The 13,130-nt window shown below is 44.2% G+C and overlaps 1 protein-coding gene across 1 annotated transcript in view; it reads left to right on the forward strand.

Moving 5' to 3' along the window:
* Nucleotides 1-1,820: 1,820 nt before the first annotated feature.
* The window catches only part of Ctnna1 (catenin alpha 1), a 127,907-nt gene continuing 116,597 nt past the window's right edge, over nucleotides 1,821-13,130 (forward strand). The window contains exon 1 of the mRNA XM_038329399.2: nucleotides 1,821-1,956. The gene's annotated coding sequence lies outside the window, so the exon portion shown is untranslated. The remainder of the gene's footprint in view (nucleotides 1,957-13,130) is intronic.

Below are 13,130 nucleotides of genomic sequence, written 5' to 3' on the forward strand. Positions count from 1 at the left end.
AGAGGCATCAAACAGAGAACTGAATATGCTGAGCCTCAAACTCAGGGAAAAGGTTTAAGGTGGTAACATAATCCTGGACTTTTCAGCATAGTTCTTGTCAAGTCTAGATAAGACATTCATCAATGGCTTGACAACACACAGAAAAAGACAGCCACTGGGCTCCAGGACACAGCAGTTCTTAAAGCTTCCTGAATTCAAGATCCCTTCATGCTATTTTTCTTCTTGTTTATTTATTTACTTACTTGACTTAATCTAATTATTTTTATGTATGGTGTTTTTTATTTGCAAGTTTTTTTTTTTTTAACTTTATTTTTTAGACAGGCTCATCTCACTATGTAGCTCTGACTGACCCGGAAGTCATTATGTAGACCAGGTTGGCCTTGATTGAACTCATGGAAATCAGTCTGCCTCTGTCTCCAGAACACTGGGATTAGAAGCATGGGTAACAGGAGTCTTAGTTAGGATTTCTATTGCTGTGAACAGACACCATGACCACAGCAACTCTTTTTTTCTCAAGACAGGGTTTCTCTGTGTAGCCCTGGCTGTCCTGGAACTCACTCTGTAGACAAGGCTGGTATCAAACTCACAGGGATCCACCTGCCTCTGTCTCCCGAGTGTTGGAATTAAACCCGTGACACCACGCCTGCCAGTGGAAATTCTTACTAACAAAAATATTTAATGGAGGTCTGCTTATAGTTTCAGAGGTTCAGTCCTTTATTGTCATGGTGGGAAGCATGGCAGCATGCAGGCAGACACGGTGCTGGAGAAAGAGCTGAAAGTTCTAGACCTTGATCCACAAGGAAAAGGAAGGAGTCTGTGTCCACACCGGGGGTAGCTTGAGCATAGGAGACCTCAAAGCCTACCCCCACAGTGACACATTCCCTCCAATGAGATGACAAAGCCATACCTCCCAATAGGGCCACTTCATTTGGGGGCCACTTTCTTTCAAACCCCAAAGCTAGAAACAGAATAGAATATAGTTGGACATGAATGGTCTTTTTGTAGTTTGTAGTGCTGTAGTGCTGAGGACTGAACCCAGGGCATAGTAGGCAAGCACTCTATCACTGAGACCTGTACAATCCATCTTTCTCTTTCTTTCTGTCTCTCTCTCTTTGGAGCCTGTTCTGGAACTCACTCTGTAGACCACCTCGAACTCACCACCGCCAGGCGATTGTCCTGATTTCTACCTCTTTGCTCAAATGTTAAAAAAAAAAAAAAGAAAAAAGAAAAAAAAAGTTTTAGGCCATTCTTACCGATACAGCCAGTTCAAGATCAGCTTGACCTAGGTGAGATCCTACCTCAAAAATAAAATAACACAACCAAAACAAAAACCACAAAAACAGGTTCTGAGAGTCGAATTCCCGTTCCAGCGTGCCCGGAGCCGTGGAACATTTACTTGGAGTTGTTTCTCCTAGGTTGCCCCCTTTTCTGGGCGCCTTGGACTAGGGGACAGGATGACAGTCGCCACAGGAGTGAGCCAGCAGGACCCCGCGTCACCACGCAGGGCCCTGGGAGCCGGACGGGGCGGGGCCTTCCGGGGCCGCGCCCCGAGACTCACCTGAGCTGGGAGCCGTGACTCACCTGCCCTCCGCCCGCCTTCCCGGGCCGCGGGCTGTTCCCTGAGTCGCCGCCCCTCCTTCCCGTCGGGGGTCCGGCTCTACGCGCCCCGAGGCCATACAAAAAGGCCTTCTGGGGGTCCCGGCTTAGAGTTGCCGGGCTACCATCCCCCACGAAAGCGCCAGGCCGGGACGAGCGGCTTGGAGGCCTCGGGAGGCGCCGGGAAGAGCTCGCGGAGGGAGGTGCCGGGAAGGGCAAGCGGGCGCGGCGCGGGGCGGGCCGGGGGCGGGGGCGCAGGGCGGCCCATTTCCTCCTGGGAGCCGGACGGGCGGGAGACAAAGCGGCGGCCGTCGGCTTGGCGCCTCAGGAGTCGTCCCGCGCTCGCCTCGCTCACCGCAGGTAACTCTTCTTACCCTCCCTCGGGGCGCGCGCGGGGCCCCTGCTGGGCCGAGGGTCTCCTCAGGCCGGGGGTCCCGGGCGACTGCGCCCGCTTTGGGCGGCCGCCGCCCTGGGGAGCGTCGGGCCGGGGCGGCTTCCCGGAGCAGCTTGGGCCTGGGCGGGCGGAGCCCGACGCTCGGGAAGCGGAGCGAGCGGCGCAGCGCTTCCTCGGGAAACTTTTCTCCTTCGAGTTTCTCAACTTTGTTCCCTGAGCAGGGCGCGCGCTCGCTCGCGGGGCCGGCGTCGCGCCTCGGGCCGCCTCCCCCCACTGAGGCGACCGTAGCGTGGCCCTGGCGGTCCGGCGGTGGGGTGTTTTAGGGAAGCGATTGTTCCCCGGAATTTTGCCGGCCGCTCCCCTCCCCCCCCCCCTCCGCGGCCTGAGGTCGGGGTGGGGGGAGCTGGCGTTCCAGCCCGACCCACGGAGTGTGGGAGTCGCCGCTTCCTGTTCTCCAACGCTCTTGTCCTCTAAGGTGCGCCACACCCGTGTAGACCTGTGGCTGGGAGTTTGTTAATCTGGACTTTAAGATCACTCAGCCGCCCTCACTGCCTAACTGGACTGATTTTCCTCTTAGTTTTCAGGGGTTGGCGTTAGGGTCTTGATGCTGACTTTTTGTTACCGAGACCGGGTCTTGCTAAGTAGCCCAGGCTGGCCTGGAATGTTCGGGCATCCTGCCTCAGCTTCCCGAGGGCGGGCATTGCAGGCCTGCGATGTCAGTGCCCCGCCTTTTACTTGTAAAGGAATTTGTGCGTAGAACTTGGGAGAAAAAAAATGTTGAGTGGCTGCATCCATAACCTTGGATTGCAAGCAGTGGTCATTCCCAGTAATTCAGCGGTTGGCTCTAACCGACGGTTGATAGTCTTTATGTTCTTCGTCTTCATAACATTTTTTATGTGTTTTGTATAGAATTCACGATAATTTATAATGTAAACTTATGCTCACATCACTGTATTGTCTATTGTATCTTTCCGATAGGCGTTCTTGAAAAGGAGATTGTGTGGTTAGCACTGACTTTTAAAGACTACAGGTGGATGTTACTTTAAGAAACGGAATTTATTTTGGTTTACAAAAGGATTGAGTGGGGATATCATTCGTACCTCTGCTCAACTGTTTCTATGTCCTGACTCATTAAGTTAGAAAGTAGTTTTTAAAAAATCCTCTTTTCTTTGAGGACCGGAAGCTTCTCTAGTGTCTTGTCCTTTTTTTCCCCAGACTGGATCTCACTATAAAGCCCAAGCTAGCTTAAGCTTCTTGAGTGTTGGGATTCCGACGCGTGCCATACATGACACCTGTCTGGGACAAATTGTATATAATGCAAACAACAGAAGCTTGTGGAAGCTTGGGTGGGGGTGTTAGTACGTTTATGAGGATAAGTCTGGAAGTTCTGGAAGGTGCTGGCTTTTGAACTGAAGTCATGTGACAGGAAAAGGAGAGAAAAGCATAAAAGGGCATGTAAGTGTTGGGGAATCGTGATATTATTCTGTTTTTTCCCCTCTGTACTTAGATCCTTTCCCTTTTCTGCATATGATTGTATCCTGAGTGCATTGGTTTTTAGCACCAGTTACGTGGTACCACCTCCATTCCCCTCAGAAAATTTTATATATTGATCAGAGATGAGGGGTGTCTTTTCCCCAGTTGAGAATCACTACCTTGTGCCTTCTTTCATCAGTGCCCCCTCCCCTGTGGTGTTGGGGAAACAAACCTAGAGCCTGTGCACACTGGTCAGATGATCTGCCATTGAGCTGAACACCTCTACCTCTGCTATCAACCTTTGCCGCTAACATCCAGCTCCTTATTTTGAGCGGAGATGTCTCTTCCTGAGCCACATGGGTCTACTTGTATATTCCACGGCTTCTCAAATTAACCATATGTGAAGTGAGACTTAATTCAGTGATGGAGATCTAACCCAGATGTGGAGAGCCAGAGTAACTGGTAAAAACGGTCTTGAATTTTTTTAGGAAGTCACATTAGTGACAGCACAGAGTCCTGCTTGTTGAAGGTGACGATGTAAGTGTAATGGCCCAAACCTAGAAAGGAATAAAGGAATAGGGTCCTTAACAGGTATAAATGGCCTGAGCATTGGCTCAGTGCTGGGAAGCCTAGAGGTTTAAAGGCATCTTTGTATTGAGTACTGAAGTAGGGAGGTCTCCTGTAAGGTCATCAGGGAAGGCAAACACCAGGTTACACATGACTGTGTTTAGATTTTATTCTAAAGCTGTAAGAAGCCATTGTAGGGCCTTTCATAATCTGAGCAGCTTTTTATTTCTTGTTGGTGCTTAGAGAAGATTTGAATTTGCGGGTGTCTAAAAGCAGGGAGTTGAGTGAGGAAGGTCATGTGAGTAAAGGGGATCAGGGTGAATGAAGCTGTGTTTTGGAAAGGACTCAAAGATTGGTTTGGAGGTGCAGTCCAGGCGTCTTGGTAAAATTGTTTTTTAAGTACTGAGATCTTGGTCATGCCTCAAGATCTAGCATTTCATTTCTGGTAGCAAACTTTGTGCTGTATTTTCTTAGTAACTTTGGTTTGTTTTGTCCCTTGTTGATGTCACTGTTTGCAAGTGAGCCTTGTAAACCTCTTTAGGGCGAGGTGCATACTCTAACCTTTGGTTTGGTACCTGGCTAAGAGGGCAAATTAGATGCTGTGTTGAACAAAGAAGGAAAAGGTCTTTCTGGCATCTTCTTACTTATGGTGGTAAATGACAACAGGTGAGGGAGCTGGTCACAGGCAAATTGTTGTTGTGGGCAACTTGAACTTTCTTCAGCTTTTTTTCCTACCCAAATCTCATGAGTGACAGAACCTTCTCTACAGTGCTTTGTTTACATGCCTTCTTGTCCCATTCTTTGCTTCCACTCCAGTTTTAGACTGTTTCTGAGTGGTGGACCCCTCAGTAGTATCTGAGTAAGCTGTTTAGTTGCTTGTCATTTGTTTTATTTAGCAAAGGCTCTTGATTGAATTTAATGATCCTCCTGCCTCAGTTTCCCAAATGCTGGGATTACAAGTGTGCACTACCATACTCGATTTTGCCTTCCTTTTATTCCCCCTGTGGTTTTCTTTTTGAACCATGTTCCCTTAACCACCTGTGTTTTTTTTCTCCCCGGGTTTTCTCTTGGTGCTTTCTTTGGTCTCTTGTACTAAATATTTTCTTCTTCTTTTTTCCCCTTTTCTTTTTATTTAGTTTTTCAAGACAGGGTTTCTCTGTATAACAGTCCTAGCTGTCCTGGAACTAGCTCTTGTACACCAGGCTGGCCTGGAACTTGAAGAGATCTGCCTGCCTCTGTCTTCCCAGTTCTGGGATTAAAGGTGTGCACCACTACTGCCCAGCTGGTACACATTTTCTGTGGATGATTTCCTCCAATCTGTCACTTCTTGGAAGTGGGGGAGAGGGTCTAGGTTTTATCATTTTTTTTTTTTTTTGAGAGGGTCTCTCTGTAGTTCTGTCTGTCTTGCTACTCTCTAAATAGACCAGGCTGGCCTTAAACACACAGAGACCCACCTGCTTATGCCTCCTAATGCCAGCTGTTTTGTTGAAATGCTTTATAATAAATGCTTCTATACCCCTCCAAAAGCTGAATAACACCGCCCCCACTCTTGGAGAAATGATCCAAAAATCCTAAAATTTGTACTGATAAATGATAGTGTATTATCCTAGCCTTTGTTTACTTTAGAATTTTTATTATTTATCTACCTATCTATCTATTATTTATTTATTTTTGGTTTTTAGAAAGTGTTTCTTTATGTAACAGTCCTGACTGTCCTTGAACTCACTTTGTAGATCAGGCTGGCCTCAAACTCACTGAGATCCTCTTGCCTCTGCTTTCCAAGTGCTGGGATTAAAGGTTTGCGCCGCAGCCTCCTGTCTACTTTAGAATTTTTATTTTATGTGTATGTGTGTGCACCTGACTGTATATCTGTGTGTCATATTTGTGCAGGGTTCGTAGAGAGGTCAGAACAGGTGTTTGTCTTCTGGAATGAGAGTTAGACAGTTGTGAGAGCCACCATGTGAGTGCAAGGAACCGCTTTTGTTTTTTGTAGTAAACAAAATTCACCATTTAAACCTTTGTGTGTTTGTGTGTGTGTGTGTGTGCTCATTGACTAAGTAATTGCATGTTATTATGCAGTCTTTTGTTTCTAGAACTATTTTCATCTGTCCAGGTGAATTTTGTACTCTGTAGCTTTTCATTCACTTCCCTCTGGGCCTTGGGCCTTGGCAGCTAACTACCCGCTTCTCCCCCCCCCCCACATCTATCTATCTATCTATCTATCTATCTATCTATCTATCTATCTATCTATCTATCGCAGTTAACCATTCCTTGAATTTGACTTTTTTTTGGTGGACCTTCTCTTTTCCTCCTTTTCTTTCTTTCAGTGAAGTTTTAAAATTGTATGTTTTGCTGCATGGATGTCTGTGCCCCATGTATGTCCATGGGACCAGAAGAGGGTGTTGGATTTCTGTTGGAGAACAAAGGTCCTTGTGCACACAGATAGCACCAGGGAAACCAGGAATGTTAAACAGTAAGGGTTGTCTTTTAAAAGGAAAAGATATTTTCTGCCTGGAATGCTGGGAATGGTGACTAATATCTTAGGAGATCCTTGTGTTTTCTGTAGGGCCAGACCATACCAAGCTCCCACACGCAGGACCACAGGTGGCTTATAGTCTAGGCAACCTTTGTATTATCTGTATGGCCAGGGCCTCCCCCAAGCACCCGCAACCAGAACTAGAGATACTTAATAGTCTAGGTGACTTTTGTGTTACCAATATGACCAGAGGCACGCCTAAGTTCCCACAATCAGGATCAGAAACTCTGTTATCCGTATGACCTTGACCACACAAGACCCTCCCCTAGCCCCTTAAGGTAACACGTTAGCCCATTTTGAACCCATCTTAATGGAAGAAGTGACAAGTACTCTAAGAGTTTTGATGTAATTATGCCTCCTCATGCACAAGGGATTGTGTTACACCAAGAAACTTTTATTCCAGATTGTACTGTACTGAAGCAGGCCTACAGTAAACTACCTGGTGTTAGACTCTAGAAGTTTGAACCAACCAGCTATTGAGTTGTGTTGAACCGTATTTCCTCCTTCTCTTTCTTCTTTTAATTTATTTTTATGTGCAATGGTGTTTTGCCTGCATGCATGTCTGTGTGAGGGTGTCAGATCTTGGAGTTACAAACAGTTGTGAGCTGCCATGTGGGTGCTGGGGATTGAACTCAGGACCTCTGGAAGAGCACTCAGTACTCTTAACTGCTGAGCCATCTCTCCAGCCCACCTGGATTTCCTTCCATGTGGACTGTTAGTTTGTTGGCCCTGGAGTCGCAGAAAACCCTAGAGATTGCCTGGAACTGGCAGAGTTAAAGACCTCTGTGAGCTACCACGTGGATGTGGGGAGCTGGACACATTCCAGGCCAGAGCAGCACCACTGATCAAATCCCTAGCCTGGACTTTAAAATGAAATTGTTTTTTTTTTTTTTTTTTTTTTGGTTTTTCGAGACAGGGTTTCTCTGCAGCTTTGGAGCCTGTCCTGGAACTAGCTCTTGTAGACCAGGCTGGTCTCGAACTCACAGAGATCTGCCTGCCTCTGCCTCCCGAGTGCTGGGATTAAAGGCGTGCGCCACCACCGCCCAGCCTGAAATTGTTTTTTGATGATTGATGATTTGATTCTTGAGCTGTAATTTTTATGTATTCTTTCATTGTTGTTTGTTTTTTGAGACAGGGTCTCTGTATTTCTGGCCATCCTGGAATGCCTTATGTAGATCAGGATGGTGCTCACTATCAGATATCTACCTGATTATACCTCCTCAGTGCTAAAGAATATATATATTCTGCAGGATAATCCCTTAGGCAAAGTGATTTATAAATACTCTATCTGTTGTCTTTTTACTTTCTGTTGATTATGCTTTTTTGTTACAAAGTTTATAATTTTGATGATGTATGAAATGTGTTTTTGTTTCCTCTACTTTTGATGTCATATCTAAGAAATCATGAAATATACCCCTCTCAGCTAAATGGTGAGGATATGGTGAGGGCAGAAATTATGTTATTCTAGCCACTTTACCTCTACTCAGTGAGCCCTGAAGTTTAAAAATGTAATTGCCGTTCCTGTCCTTTTATTTTGAGACTGTTTCTCTAACTCAGGCTGGCCTTAAACTCAATGGCTATTCTACTGCCTCAGTTTCCCAAGTGCAAACATAAGCATGAACCCACCATATCTGGTTGAATAATAGGTTTTTTTTTTTTGTTTTTATTTTTTGATTTTTCGAGACAGGGTTTCTCTGTGTAACAGTTCTAGTTGTCCTGGAACTGGCTTTTGTAGACCAGGCTGGCCCCAAACTGACAGAGATCCGCCTACCTCTGCCTCCCAAGTGCTGGGATTAAAGGTGTTTGCCAACACTGCCCAGTGAATAATATAATTTTTAAAATTTATTTTATTTGGGCTGGAGAGATGGCTCAGAGGTTAAGAGCACTGGCTGCTCTTTCAGAGGTCCTGAGTTCAATTTCCAGCAACCACATGGTGGCTCACAGCCATCTGTAATGAGATCTGGTGCCCTCTTCTGGTCTGCAAGTATACATGCAAGCAGAACATGGTATATGTAATAAATAAATAAAAAATAATTTTACTCGTGTGTATATGTGTGAGTGTAGGCACATTTATGTGTGTGTGTGTGTGTGTGTGTGTGTGTGTGTGTGTGTAGGTGCTCACAGAGGCCAGAAGAGGGTGCCTAATCCCTTGGAGCTGGAGTTACCAGGTATTTGTGAATTGCCCAATGTGGGTGCTGGGATCTGAATTCTGGTCCTCAATGATTGAGTAGCAAGTGCTCTTAACTACTGAGCCATTTTTGCAGTCCATTAGTATATAGCTCTTATAAGGGTAAACTAAACAATGGAGTTAGGATTTAGTGATGAGGTATTTCTTTTTGCTAATTTGTCATTGATATCTGTACCTGATGAATTATGATAGCGTGCTCTTTGGAGTTCTTAATCTTATGAGACTTGGCCTTACAGTTTGAACTTTGTCATCTGTCTAATGAGTAAGATGATTTATAAAGGGTGTTTATTTTAACTTCTAATGTGATAAAATGCTTATATAGTCTTTCCGTTATGAAGTGCTGGACAAGCTGTACTTTTATCTATATTAAGTGGCTTTCTTAGGGGTGAATCAGTTGTTGTTGTTGTTTTGAGACAGGGTTTCTCTGTAGTTTTGTAGCCTGTCCTGGAACTAGCTCTTGTAGACCAGGCTAGCCTCAAACTCACAGAGATCCACCTGCCTCTGCCTCCTGAGTGCTGGGATTAAAGGCGTGTACCACCACTGCCCGACTGTGAATCAAATTTATCATTTAAATAATTACCATGTTGCTAACTTGCTTTTATTAAGATAGTAAAAATCGCTTAGCTGCTGTGCTAGATGGTAAAGTCCTTCAAGTCAGTGTGTTATTTTCATCTTTCTGCTTCCTGTGTACCAGACTGTTTCTTTGTACGCAGTAGGTACTATTCACTAAGTGCTAGGTTACTGGCCCACAAGACAAAGTGTTGCTTTCCTTTTAAATAAAAATATACCATCCCCTTTTGAAGACAAAGTCTCACTGTGCAGTTTAGGCTGGTCTTGAACTCATGATCCTCCTGTCTCAACCATCCCAGTGAATATTAGAGTGCTAGGGATTATAGTCATTGTTACCACACTCTCAGTCCCACCAACTGGGGACTAACATACTCAATCCATTTGTAAAAGTAGCACTGAGGATCAAGAAGCACCATGATAACATTCTAATCTTAAATGATTGCTTTTACATATTAAAACCCCATCTTCCAGAAGAGACTAAAGAGACAAATTAAGTGGGAGGGGAGAAAGGTTCATTACATTTGCTGGAGAAGAACTAGCATTAGTGTAAGTGTAGTAGTGGATGCCCTTCTGTTTCTCTGTCTGCCTGATTAGAAGCAGTAATTAGCAATAAGAATGCAGTTCCCCAGGATCTGGAGGGCAAGGACCCTTATTTGTCCACCTGGCAAGCTGTTCCTGTAACATGTGCCCGACTAGGGAGATAGAGAGTTGCTGCTAACCAAAGTGAGTTTAATTTATCCAATTTGCATATGCTCCAAGCCTTTACCTGGAAGTTTCAGGACTTTTTCTTCCTCTCTGAGACAGGGTTTGTTTGTGTACGCTTGACTATTCTGAACTCTGTCTACCTGCCCTGCCTCCTAAGTGTCGGGATTCAGGGAATGTGGGACCACATATGGCTCTAAGATTTTTATTTACTTAAATTAATTAGTTTTTTTTTTTTTTTGAGTATTTGAGACAGGGTTTATCAGTAGCTATGGAGCTAGTCCTGAAACTTGCTCTGAAGACCAGACTGGCCTTGAACTCACAGAGATCTGCTTGCTTCCTGAGTGCTGGGATTAAAGGCATGAGCCATGCTGCACCACCACCACCCAGCTGACTCCAGGACTTTTAATACTAAAGCGTTAGAAAGTAGTTAAACTAGATAGATTTCTGCCAGTATAGTTATCTAGGCGATAGGATTATTGGTGTTTCCTGGGATGCTGTCTTCCTAATACTTCCTCCAGAATTCCCTGTTAGGGTCGAGTATTATATTGTGTGTGTGTGTACCACATTGTGTGTGTGTTTAGTATGTATGCATGTATGATGTGTGTACAAGTGCAGGTGTGTGTGTAGTATGTATGCATGTATGATATGTGTAGAAGTGCAGGTGTGTGTGTATGTGTGTATTGGCTAGAGGACAGCTTTTGGGAGTTGTTTCTTGTCTTATACCCTTGTTTTGAGGGAGGTGCTCTCTTTTTAAAAATTTAAAAACAATTAAATTTTTTTTGGTGTATGTGCATGGATACATGCATACTATATGAGTGTGGATGTCAGAGGACAAATTATGGGGAATCTATTTATCTCTACTCTACAGAGTGTGGGTTCTGGAGAATTAAACTCAGAAATCAGTGCTTCGTGGCAGTGGCTTTACCCAATTAACCATCTAGCTGGCCCTCCTCCCATTGGTTTTTGCTGTGGCTTAATAATCTAGGGTAGCTGTCCCTGGAGCTGTGGGTCTGTGATTCCCTTTCATCAGTCTATAGGACTGCTGGGATTACAGATACACTTCACCAGTCATCAATTTGGAATACATTTTCTTTTCTTTTAAAACCCGCCGACAGCAATAGAACATACAAAAGAATAAAACCATCCTCTTGCCGGAATTTCTTCCGCTGAAACGAGTCTGCACTAGCCCGTGGCCTTGAAGCAAGACTGATGCAAAGAGAAAAGAGAAGAAAGAGAAAGAGAAAAGGATGGGAGAAAGAGAACCGCTAACGAGAAGCTCGAGAGAAAGAGCAAAGATGACAGAGAACCTATAACTATACACTCTATCAATCTGAATATCCCTCTCCTCTCTCTCCCCCTTCCTTCCTTCCTTCCTTCCTTCCTTCCTTCCTTCCTTCCTTCCTTCCTTCCTTCCTTCCTTCCTTCCTTTCTACTTAGCAGTCTGAAAGTTGTATATGAGATGCCTCTACTCTATCTTCTCAGTTGTTTCTTCCTTGTGTGCAGTTGCCCTTCTCTTTTCCTACTGTCGAGACTTGATTTTCCTTTCTAGGATCTTTTTGCGGTCTTTGTCCAGCGTTCGCCTGATGATAACCACTTTGCTGTGTTAGATGCCCACAGGGACTGTTGTGCTGTTAGCCTTTTCTCTCTGCACTTGTTCAGTATAGATGACGTATTTCTTCCTGCACACTTGGACCACTTTGCCAGTCTGCTGGCCTTTGTAGTGTCCTGGGACAACCTGAACTTCATCATCCTTTCGAATGGGTGCAGATTGAACATTGTACTTCTGTTTCAGCTCTTTAGAAAGAACAGTGGTGGCGCATGCCTTTAATCCCAGCGCTCGGGAGGCAGAGGCAGGCAGATGGATCTCTGTGAGTTCAAGGCCAGCCTGGTCTGTAGAGTGAGTTCCAGCACAGCCAGGGCAACACAGAAACCCTGACTCAGAAAACCAAGGGAGGAGGTGCCAGGGGGAGGCGGGAAGAAGATTGGAATTGTGGCATTTACTATAACTTTTATTTTTGGGATTAAAATTTATTTTTTAGTTTTATTTACTTTATGTATATGAATGTTTTTCCTGCATGTATGTATGTGTACCGTGTGTTCCTGGTACTATCAGAGGACAGAAAAGAGGGAGTCGGATCCTCTGGATTGGAGTTACAGATGGTTGTAAGTTGCCATGTGGTTGCTGGGAATTGAACCCAATCGTTTCTGTAAAACAACAAGTACTCTAAACCACTGAGCCAAACAGCACCCCAATTTTAAAAAAAGACTGAAAATATGTTACAAAATATTTTATTGTTAGTATTTTATAATGATTAATCCAATTTAATCTTTTTATTTTTATTTTATGTGCATTGGTGTTCTGCCTGCATGTATGTCTGTGTGAGGGTGTCAGATCTTGAAGTTACAAACAGTTGTGAACTACTGTTTGTGGGTGCTGGGAATTGAGCCTGGGTCCTCTGGAAGAACAGCTAGTGCTCTTAACGGCTGAGCCATCTCTCCTGCTCCCAATTTAATTTTAGTGTTATAATTTATCTCATTTCTGAATTGCTAATTTAAAGGCTAATTCTTTTCTGGATTACATAATTTTGATTTCCTTCTACTATATAAAGCTATGGGTTTTCCTTGTCATTTTCTGAGGTTCTGTTGTTAAATATTGACAAAATAAGTGGAATATCCAGACATGAAAATGTTTTAATTGCTACCGTTTGTTATTAGTATTTGATATCAGAATTGAAGATTTGAGTTGGAAGCCTGAGACAGATTAGGTTATAGAGTCCTGCACTGGTTTATGAGCAAGGCTAAGCTGCTGACTGTTTTTGAAGTTGGAAGTGCTGTCCCAACTCAGGAAACACATTCAGTATGGCCTATTTTTACAGATATGAAGGAAAGGAACCTTTGCGAATAGTGCATTTGCCTGTGCAGTTAGCTTCAGTACACACTTTCTTTCCTAGTAAAGATACATTGTTACCATTTACTCATACTATGCTACATATTTCATTATATTATACATTTCATTATTAATCCGGGCCCTTAATCACAGTTTATAAAATAGGGTGAAGTGAATGAGCCAGAGGCTGAAAAGCAGAGCCAGTAGGCAGTGT

The sequence above is a fragment of the Arvicola amphibius genome, chromosome 5 (assembly GCF_903992535.2).
Source record: "Arvicola amphibius chromosome 5, mArvAmp1.2, whole genome shotgun sequence".
Lineage (NCBI taxonomy): Eukaryota > Metazoa > Chordata > Mammalia > Rodentia > Cricetidae > Arvicola > Arvicola amphibius.